We start from the raw sequence: 10,637 nt of genomic DNA on the forward strand, positions 1-10,637 counted from the left end.
TCTTCTTCAGGACGCCAGAATGTGCTGCTGGCTCATCAGAGTACAGTCAAGTTCATTTGTGAGGGACAGGAAAGGAGGCCTGTGGAAATGACATTTGAGTAGAGAGCTGAAATTTGAGGCAGCGGCAATCTCCAGCAGTGAGAAGAACTGTTGCAAAGGCTCTACAGGAAGAAAAATTGGGAAACATTCAATGGATCAAAGGAGAGCAGTATAAATAGGATTTAGAGGGCAATGGGGAAGAGCTTGGCATTATAGCTGGAGAGGTAGACAAGGGTCAAGTCTGAAAGCCAAATCAGAGGTCTGGATCTTTATTCTAAAAATAACAACAACAACCAGAAAACATCTGCAGGTTTTAAATTAAAATTAGCATTTTGAAATATCACTATCTGACACATAGAGAGAAATGGATGGAAAGGCCATGCATGGATGCAGGAAAAGCAGTAAGAGGGTGTCCTGTGGTTCTGGACTAAGCAGGTCACAATGGCCATTCACGCAAGCACGTTGACAGTGAGGATAGAGAGAGGCAGACAGATGGAAGAAATGCCTGGGAGGAAAGAACCACCAAATATGTTGCTGGATTAATCATTGGATGGCAGAGTGAGATGCTCCATTCCTATTTGAAGCAATTGAGGAGACATGGAGTTAGTCTCTGAGGTTGAGAACATGAATTCTAGACAATGAACATGCTTAGTCGACCCCAGGCCCCTGAGTGTAAGTCTCAAGCAGACAGCAGAATGGGCAGGTCCAGAATGTAGAGAGCCTTGAACAAGGTGGTACTATACTTGGTTTAAGTTACTGTGTGTGTCTGTAACTTAGGGACCATGATTTCTCTGATAAAAAGAAGAGAAAAGAGATGACTAACAGGAAATGGGCTTCTCCACCCACAGAAGTCAGACACATCTAACACAAGATCACTCCCTTAATTTACGACTCTTCTCCATTCGGAAACTGTCACTCTCTGAGGTGGTACCCATCTGGTGGCATGTGCAAGTCACAAATGATGTTTATGAAGCTTTCAAATTCTTTTTTACCGGTAGAGAATGATTTTTCCTTATGGGACAACAAGGATCAACATTTGACAGACAGTAGGAAAAACAAGAATTAAAGCAGGGAGGCTTTTCAATTTGCTCTGAAATTTGCTTTTTCTTCCAAGAAAAATGGTTGGCCTTACAATTGTTCAGAATCTGCAGTGCTGGAAAAACTTCTGACCACAGGGTCATGCCAGACCCTTTCCTTGCCAGGCCAGCCTGTGACTACAGCTGTGTCTTTCTCTGATTCTCAGCCCACCTCTTACACTCATCCCCTGTGAGTCAGGAGCTAATGACCCTTGCAGGTCAGCTAGTAGGTCCGCAGGAAGCACAGAAAGCTAAGGACAAAGGATTTGTGGTTAAAACTCTTTGTCCCTAGTCCTTCAACTAAATACTTATGTGTGATGTAGACTTTGCTTTGGCTAGCTTTGTGTTATTTAATCTCCTTTAAGGATTTCCATAAATGTAAACTGGTATAAGAATGCTCTCCTCATAGGAGGCTTAAACAAAATAGAATGATCATCATAAATAATAGTGGCATAAAAAGGAGATGCCTTTTTCTCTTCATCAAAGAGTATTTTTTTCAAAGCCCATGAACCATCTGTCTTAGTCCATTTTCTGTTGCTATAACTGCACACCACAGACTGGATAATTTATAAAGAATAAGATTTATTTAGCACACAGTTCTGGCAGCTGGAAAGTCCAAGAGCATGGTGCCAGCATCTGCTCAGACTTGATGAGGGCCCCTTGCTGCATCAAAAGATAGTGGAGGGCATCACACAGCAAGACCACATGGCAGGCTAGCTTAGGGTTCTCCTCTTCTTACAAAGTCACTAATGGCATCATGAAGCCCCACCCTCATGAGCTCCTCCTTAGGCCATCCTAAGTTCCTCCAAAACTGCCTGCCCCCTTTCAAATACCTTTAACATATGGATTTTGGGATTAAGATTAAATTAAAATTTCAGGGCACATCTTTAAACCACAGCATCATCTGATTTAGCATCACCTGAGAGGCTTATACAAACTAGATTCTAAAACACCACTCAACTCACATGGGGAGTCCAGATTTGTATAGTGAAAGACAGGATCTGACTTCCTCTCTATCTGAAGAGCCTTTCTACCTATGTCCTAAAAATACTAAAATAAATAAATAAATAAATAAATAATCTGAAAATACTAAGCCTTAGATCAGCATTTCTAAAATTAAGCTGCATGCTACATTCACTGGAGGAGATTTTTTTAATAACAATGATGTTCAGACCCTTTTCCAAATAATTTCACCAGAACCTCTGTGCATGGACTCATGCATCGGTATTTCAAAAAGTACCAGATCGGGGCTGGTCTTGTAGCTCAGTATTAGAGCGCTTGCCTAGCATGTGTGAGGCACTGGGTTTGATCCTCAGCACCACAAAAAATAAATAAATAAAATGAAGGTATGTGTTCATCTACAACTAAAATAATATTTTACAAAAAGTACCAGGTAGATTCTTTAGTACAGTCAGAGATGAGAAGCACTGGTTTTTATTTTACTTATGAATGTACCAGAGAATTCTATTATTGCTTCAAAATTTCATAGCTCTCTAATTACTTCCCCCTTTTCTCTCCTTAGCAGTCAGCCACCTTCCATCTTGAACATCTGTCTCCTTCTTGGTATTAATACCTTTACAACAGGGAACCATCTAATGGCTTCTGTGAGAGTGAATCATTCAGTATTTACCAATAAATAGCACTGACTGCTACATTCTGCTATCAGAAACCCAAAATGTATTGAGGGCCACAGAGAGATAGGGCTGGATTTAGGAGATGGCTTTTAGCCCATGGCCACAGGAACTGATGAGTGACTTCCAGGTCAAGCAGATAGAGATGGGGACATTAAAAGAGATTTAGGTAGAAGAAAACTCATTACCCTTGGGGTAGCAGCTTTGGAAAAATGTCAAATGTGATAAAAATAAGGTAAACCAACCAAAGCTAATTGCTATGGAGGAACGAGCTAAAACATTAGAGAGCAAACATGATTGACACATGGAAAACAAAAAGGCAAACAACCAAAGCAAACTTGAAATATGAAAACTCTAATGTTGTATGGTTCTTTTGCTCAAAATCTTTTGCTCATTAAATAGCAGATAATGTGGGATGAGGATGAGGGTAAAGTAAGACTTCTGTATAATCAAGTTTGCCAGCTCCTTTCTTAAAAGTAAATTTTTATATGGATGGTCAAAAGCACCGACCTCCATGAACTTCAAAGAACAGGTGTAAAATGGAAGTGACACTAAGGAAGCACAAAGTGATATTTTTGGACGGGGAGCTTTTCTGTGGTGCATGCTCACCTTAGCATACACACAGAGCTGGCCTCCTCTGCCCCAGATCTATGCAGGAAGACCAGCTCCTGGCATCAACAAAGGAACATAATCAGAAATCTGAGAAGAGGGCTTCTCCATGATCTTGAGACCTTTCCTTCTTTAGAACTTCCTGATTTACAGTTTTGCCTCCTGTTGCCTCCCACACCTCTTCTTCCCTTGGGATATGTCCTGTTTGGGAGAACATGTTTGCTTATAGCACAAACATCTCTGTTACATCTTTCTTTCTTAAGATGCCAAAATACGTTGCAACTATAAATAATTTTCCATTTCTGACATCTATGTTCCAAGGTTTTTATCCAGTAAGGGGCTTCAAAAACTTCATAACTTCCAAAAACCATAGAACAGTGTCCCCCAAATTTCTCAGGTGAAATCCATGGTTGGGGAACTGTTGCATTCACTTTGCCCTGCAGGGATTTAATCTTTCTAAGAAACAGCCTCTCTGTCAAAAACCAGCCTCCCTGGAAGGCCTGGACAAAGACCAGATGAATTAAAATGTCATGATTTGTTTAATTTCTTTTTTATATCTCTTTTAATATTTTTATAATAAAATCCCCTTTCTCTTATCAAAGAAGGTAGGGAAATCAAATTCAGAAGGCTTAAGAAGAAGAAATTAAATCACATAGAGGTTCTTTATTCCTGTTGGAAAAAAAAAAACATACTAGGGAAATCTGAACCCCTGTAAATAGCTAAGCAACTCTAATGGTCATCTATCTATTTCCCCATTTCCTTAGGTTCTAGGGAACAAATCCCAGAGGAACCCAACACTAAATTAGAGAAAAAGAAAATGGTGTTTGGGAAATGTGAGTATGAGAGGAATGGAGATTACCCTGGGGAGGCATGAATAATACCTCTCTGAATTTAATGTGTGATGTCCAGAGGGACCCAAATGACAGACAAAGAGTTTAAAACAAATTGTTGAAAGGCACTTCAGAAACATGGAGGTGATGGGAAAGAAGAACATTTTAAGATTCACCAACCTGGATTCAGCAAAGAAATGCTGCTCTTAATACCTGCTGCAGGCTTTGAAGCAGTCTTTTTATTCACATGACAATGAATCAGTGAAGGCATTACACTCATATTTTTAAAAAACCTTTTTGACACAGTTTAACTTCTGGAGATAATAGCCAAAGCAAATGTCACAGGATAAAGGATAAAATCAAGTTTTATGTAGAAAAGTTCCAGGGCCGGGAGATTAAAGAGAGGCCCAGGTAATTCCAGGGTCCACCTCACGTGGATGGCTGAGCCTGTTTCAAATGAGACTGGGAGAAAGATCGTGTTTGAGCCCCTGAAGGAGCAATTACTATCCCTGGGAAGATACATTAATTTCACCCAAACTGTCTTCAAATTTGTTCCTCTGGTCATAGAATTTAGAGCAGGATGAAAGAAGGTACACAGAGCCATTCAAGACCACATCTTCCCTGAACCAGCAAATTAATCCCTGTCAGACACTGCTGTAAGATCTTCATGCTAAATTTTTCACTCTGGCCAGCCATTTCCAGTTGCTTCCTTGCTGTGAATCTCTAGGAAAGTCTGATTCAAAAGGCCCTCATAAAAATAGGCCATGAACAAAAGCAGCTAGAGGTTGAAGAGTGTACCAGATCATCCATCAGGTCCCCTCTAGTCCTCCCCCACTTCCCTGTTCCCTCTTCTGCAGAAGTCTTTCTAACCTTTGACCTGATATGATGCCTCTGGAGGTGGATGACAGTCCTTGATATGATCTGACCCTCTTTCCCCTTACTGCTACCCACAGGTATGGGCATCTAGGAATTGTTTACTATATGATGCACATTTTCAACCTTTCATATTGGTCCGAAGTTAAGACTCCTGACCCAAGCTGGACAAATCACATGTCTTTCCAAAGAAATTTAGAAGTACAAGCCAAAGATGGCTGAATGGCTTCTTCTGTGGCTTGAAGCACTAACTTAAGAATTAGGTCAACAAGGGCAAACAACACTCTTCCAAGAGAGTAGGAAGCATTGAACGCTGAAGGACAGAGAGGAGAATGGGAAGAAAAAAAAAAAGTTCATAGACATACAGATATACAGACGGAGAGAATTCTAATTAAATTACTAATTTCTATTTTCTGTTCATTGCTAACCACAAACCACTCCTATATCTTTGTATCTAAACCTCATCTTGCTGTAGGTTGATTAGACTCATCTCCCTGAGCTACCACTCCCCTTGACTAAATGTACATCTCTTTCTGCTTCTCCCTTCCCTCACTGTGGACACTTTTATCTCTCAAGTCTTTCAAAGTCCATCATTTTCTACTTTCTATTCCCCAAAAATGCTGGTTTGGCAGTGTCCTGTCATTGGCTCTGGAAGACTCTGATGTTTTATTGGCATTAAGAAACTGAACTAAGGGTGAAAGCAACCCATTAATTTCCAAATGTCCAGTGATCCATAAGGTTATTAATGAGATGAGCCATAGAATAAGAAGAATTTTTGAGGTGCCCTTGGGCAAAGCATAATTCACCTACCAAATCAGCTACTTCTGAGAGTTTCTGAAGGACATATGGATTGCAAAGTCTTAACAGACAACATGCAGAAACTAAATGACATCTACTGATCACCACAAGTTCCTAAAAAAAACTATGAAATGTCATGGATGTTAAGGCTATATGCCATAAACAAGTGCCTCCAAATATAAATTAGGATATCGGATATTTACTTATTACAAGATAGTGGAGAAGAATGTTTTTTGGCATCTGAATAGTTCCAAACCCAAAATTCCATGTAACCTCCAGTTTCTCTTATTGTTTTATTAATTCTTTCCTTTACATATTGAAATATTTATTATCTACCATGTCCCAGTCGTTAACTCATCGTATGATTCAATGAGCATAATTTTTTCAACAGGGATCCTGATAACCAGCAAAGTCAATGGATTTTGCTTCCTTAGCAGAAGGAGTTGCTCCTGAACTTCACTCTGTATCAAAATTTGATTTGAATTTAAAATAATGTAATATTAGCACTATTTTAGAAAATGGACATATTAAACATTGCTGGTAGAACTGCAATTATATCATTTCTATTTTTAGTTAGAGCTTTAGAGTTGTACATACTAGTTGGGTTCATCCCAACAAACTCATACATGCGTGGAATTCTATTTCATTTCATGATTCCCACCATTCTGTCCCCTTTCCCCTCCTGTTCTCCTGCCCCTCCCCATTCTCCTTCCTCTATTCTGCTAAACTTCTTTTTGCTTGTTTATTTGTATTTGATTGGTTCTTTCTACCTATGTATAAAGGTGAACTTCCACGTGGTATATTTATACATGCACATACTTGATTTTTTAAGAATACATTTCACAATGACTCCCCTTTCCTAACCCTTCAGTCTGCTTCTCAATCTCCTTCTCCTACACTACTGATATTAGCTATATCTTTATGATACCCTACCCTTCCCTACTTCTTTCTTTTATTTTACTCTAGCTTCCACATATGAGAGAAAACATTCAACCTTTGAGTCTCTGAGTCTGGGCTTTCACTTCTCATGATGTTCTCATTTCCATTGACTTACTGGCAAATGCCATAGTTTCATTCTTCTTTATGGCTAAGTAGAACTCCATTGTGTATACATGCCACAATTTCTTAATCCATTAGTCTATTAATGGACACCTGGTTTGATTCCATTATTTAGCAGTTGTGAACTGTGATTCTATAAACATTGAGATGGTTATATCACTATAACATATTGATTTTAGTTCTTTTGGGGAAATAACAAGGAGTGAGATGTCTGGAACATATGCTGATCCCATCCCTAGTTTTCTAAGAAATCTCCATACTGCTTTCCAAAATGGTACTAGTCTGCAGTCATGACAACAATGTACAAGTGTACCTTTTGCCTCATAACCTTACCAGCATTTATTATTGTTCATATTCTCGATCATTGACATTTTGACTGGAGGAAGATGCAATCTTGGTGTAGTTTGGATTTGCATTTCCCTGATCAGGACAGATGTTGAACATTTCTACATATTTTTATTGGCCATTTGTGTTTCTTCTTGAGAAATTTGTTTACTTTTTGGCTATTTATTAATTGGGTAATTTTCCTTTTCTGAGGGGGTATATTAATTTTTTTTGGCTCCTTATATATCTGGATATTAATCCCCTATCAGAGGAGTAGCTGAAAAAGATTTTTTCTCATTCTCATTAAGAGTATTTCCACACTCTTATTAATCATTTTCTTCGCGAGGCAGAATTTTTTTTTTTTTACTTTAATGGCATCTCACTGATTGATTCTTGGTTTTATTTCTTGTGCTTTTGGGTCCTGTTCAGGAAGTCAGTGCCAGCACTTATATGATGAAGTTTTGAACCTATTTTTTTTTTTTTTTGGTAGAAGTTGCAAAGTTTCTGGTCTAATTCCTAAGTGTTTGATCCATTTCACTTTGACTTTTGCACAGGGCAAGAAAAAAAGGATCTAGTTTCATTTTTCTACCTATAGCTATCCAATTTTCTCAGCACCATTTGTTAAAAAAGCTGTCTTCTCCAACATCTATTTTGGCACCTTTGTCAAGTATCAGATGGCTGTAGGTATGTGGGTTTGTCTCTGTGTCTCCTACTCTGTTCCATTGGTCTTCATGTCTATTCACTCAAAGCTTTCTTAAACTGATTGTTTATTTGTTTGATTGATTGATATACTTCTTTATGGAAACAGGAGCCTACTTTCCAAGCAGAGAATACTCTAACCTCCCATAGTTATCACAGGGCCCAGGAACTGGTCACCTGGCTTCTCTAGACAACTCCTTTAAATAGTAGGTGCTCAAATCCAGACTGGCAGGTGGCTAAATAACCTAATTATACTCCCATTGAGGAAGATCCTCTCATTTTTGTCCTCCTAGAAAAAGGAAGTGATAATGAAAATGACTCCTCTCCTGGAACATGGCCTGCAGACCCCCTGGCCCCACCACCTTTGTGGGAAGAACTTGTACCTTTCTCTTTCCTTGCTGCATCCCAGCCTTGAAGTTTTCTCCACCCACAATAAAGATTATTCCTTAATCCATGTCATATGCTATACCTGAATCCCTGCCAAACACTGGTACCCATCACATGAAGACTCAGAAGGAACCCACGTTGGCAACAGTTGGTGAGTGGCCAGCTATGCAATATAAATGTTTGATTTCAAATTGAGAAAAGTACCAAAAAGGTGGTAGAGACCAACTTAAGCTATATTTTTAAGAAAGACCTAGCTGATGAGGGAAAGGTAAATGGGCCCTGGATAGATGTAAAATGTCATCCAGACGAGTGAAGAGCTGGAGGAAGAAGAGTTTAGATGGAAGCGCAGTAACAGGAAACATGAATTGCAGAATAAAGCAGCTCAAAGGAACTCAGTATGGCTGAAGCAGGATAAAGAGAAAGAATGTGGTTTGAGATGAGACTAGAAGTACAAACCACAACCTGATTACCATCCAAAATTCATGCCATCCTAATTTCTCCAAAACTCTGGTTTGGCCCCTGTCATGGATGATAATCTATTTTTCATTAACAATTGTAAGGCTGTCGTCAAAGGCAGAGCTATCAGAGATTTTCAGCATGCCAGTTCCAGTGGTATGGTCACTGAGCAATCTCCCAAGATATAAGCATCACCCTCCCTCTCAGTATATTTCCTACCATGTAGAAAGCATGGGTTCAAGAAATCAGCCTCCCACTGTCATGTCACTTGCATTCTAGACTTGAAGCCAGAATGATGGTTATAACAATGCTGATGCTGGTGATTACAACCATTGATAAATAAATTTGATGATCTATATGCCGGGATTTAGGGAAAATACTTTACATATATAATTTAATCCTTAAAATCATAGATACTTGTCAAGAGCCAGAGTTAGATCTATGAGAGGGCATCTCAGAGACAAAGAGGCTAATATAAGGTCATGTTTTCTTTTCACTACATTTGTCACAGCGACATGATAAATTGGGTTCCAAAACATGTTTGCATTACAGAATGATTGTTTTAGAAATAAATACAGGAATGTTTGGGCATGTACTTGGACTAGGCTTTGGAATACATGGTTCCAAATAAAACACATCGCTTCCTAGCATTCTCCAAAAAAGAATCCCAGGTTCTGGCAACCAATGAGACTTGATAATAAAATAACTGGAACTCTCTGAAAGGAAAGATCTTATGGTCTTCACGTCTGGAGGGCAGAGCAAATTTGATTATATTTTCTTTCTTGTAATGATAATGCAGGGCAAAGGGCCATTTCTTTAAAAACTTCTAGACTTACTCTAGTTAAAAGCATTTTCTAAAACAGGGCATTTTTCAGAAACAAATGCAGTTTCTTCAAATTATCTTACTAAGTTTCTTTAAAAAAAAAAACCCTTTCACCCAGCTTCTGATACTTTTCTTATTTCCAGGCACTAAATTGGAAAATCTACTTGGAAATACTGGGGGATGCTCTTCTGGAAGCACACCCCAGGCCTTCTCTAGTGCCCACATGGCCCTTTAGAACTTCACTATCTGCCCCAGCTGTTCTACAGACTGGTCTTAGAATGTTCTTGAACCTCAACTCCCTTTTCTCTTTAGCCTTGGGCTTGCCTCATGCTTTCTTTTTTCCAACACAAGTCTGAGTCGGTCCCTCATGTTACTTTACACTCAACCAGTTGAATTTATCCTTAGTGCTTCTTCATGAATAGTGACTCCACATTTCCACACAGTTGGCCTTGAATTTTAAGTGGGATGTGATCCTGGAAAATATCCCCTAATTTTGTTCAAATATAACCCTTTAGAACATCACATTTAATAATTATTTTCAGTGTAAAAGTCACTTGGTAGAAATTTGGTCTGATCTCTTTAGAAGTGACTGCAATAGTAATGTACAATAAAGATCCCAAATTCAGCTGCTTCCAACGTCAGATACCTTCTCTTACCTGGATGTAAGACATCCTTAACTTCTGACTTCAAAGTTATTTTCTAAGTCCTTGAGCTTTTGAAGAAGACAATCATTTAAGTATGTTTACTGAATTTGATTATGCCTTGAGAAGTAGGAGCAATGTCATCAATCCTCCATAAGATCATTTTTTCTGATAATTCAGGGCTTGTCTCTTAGTCTGGGAATGACAAATACCAGAAAATTTTGGGGAAAAAAAATTAAAAAGGAAAGGAGCTAACATTTATTGTGTAATTCTTCCAGACATAGACATACTATGATATATAGCTTCACTTCTAATTTGAAACTGCATAGGCATCAGATGTTCCGCAGTAAAGCATAAACTCTCCAGTTTAAATAAGTTTCCTTTAACAAAGT

Source organism: Marmota monax, unplaced genomic scaffold (assembly GCF_021218885.2).
Source record: "Marmota monax isolate L192 unplaced genomic scaffold, Marmota_monax_Labrador192_F-V1.1 WCK01_AAM20220418_F8-fsc00004, whole genome shotgun sequence".
Taxonomy (NCBI): domain Eukaryota; kingdom Metazoa; phylum Chordata; class Mammalia; order Rodentia; family Sciuridae; genus Marmota; species Marmota monax.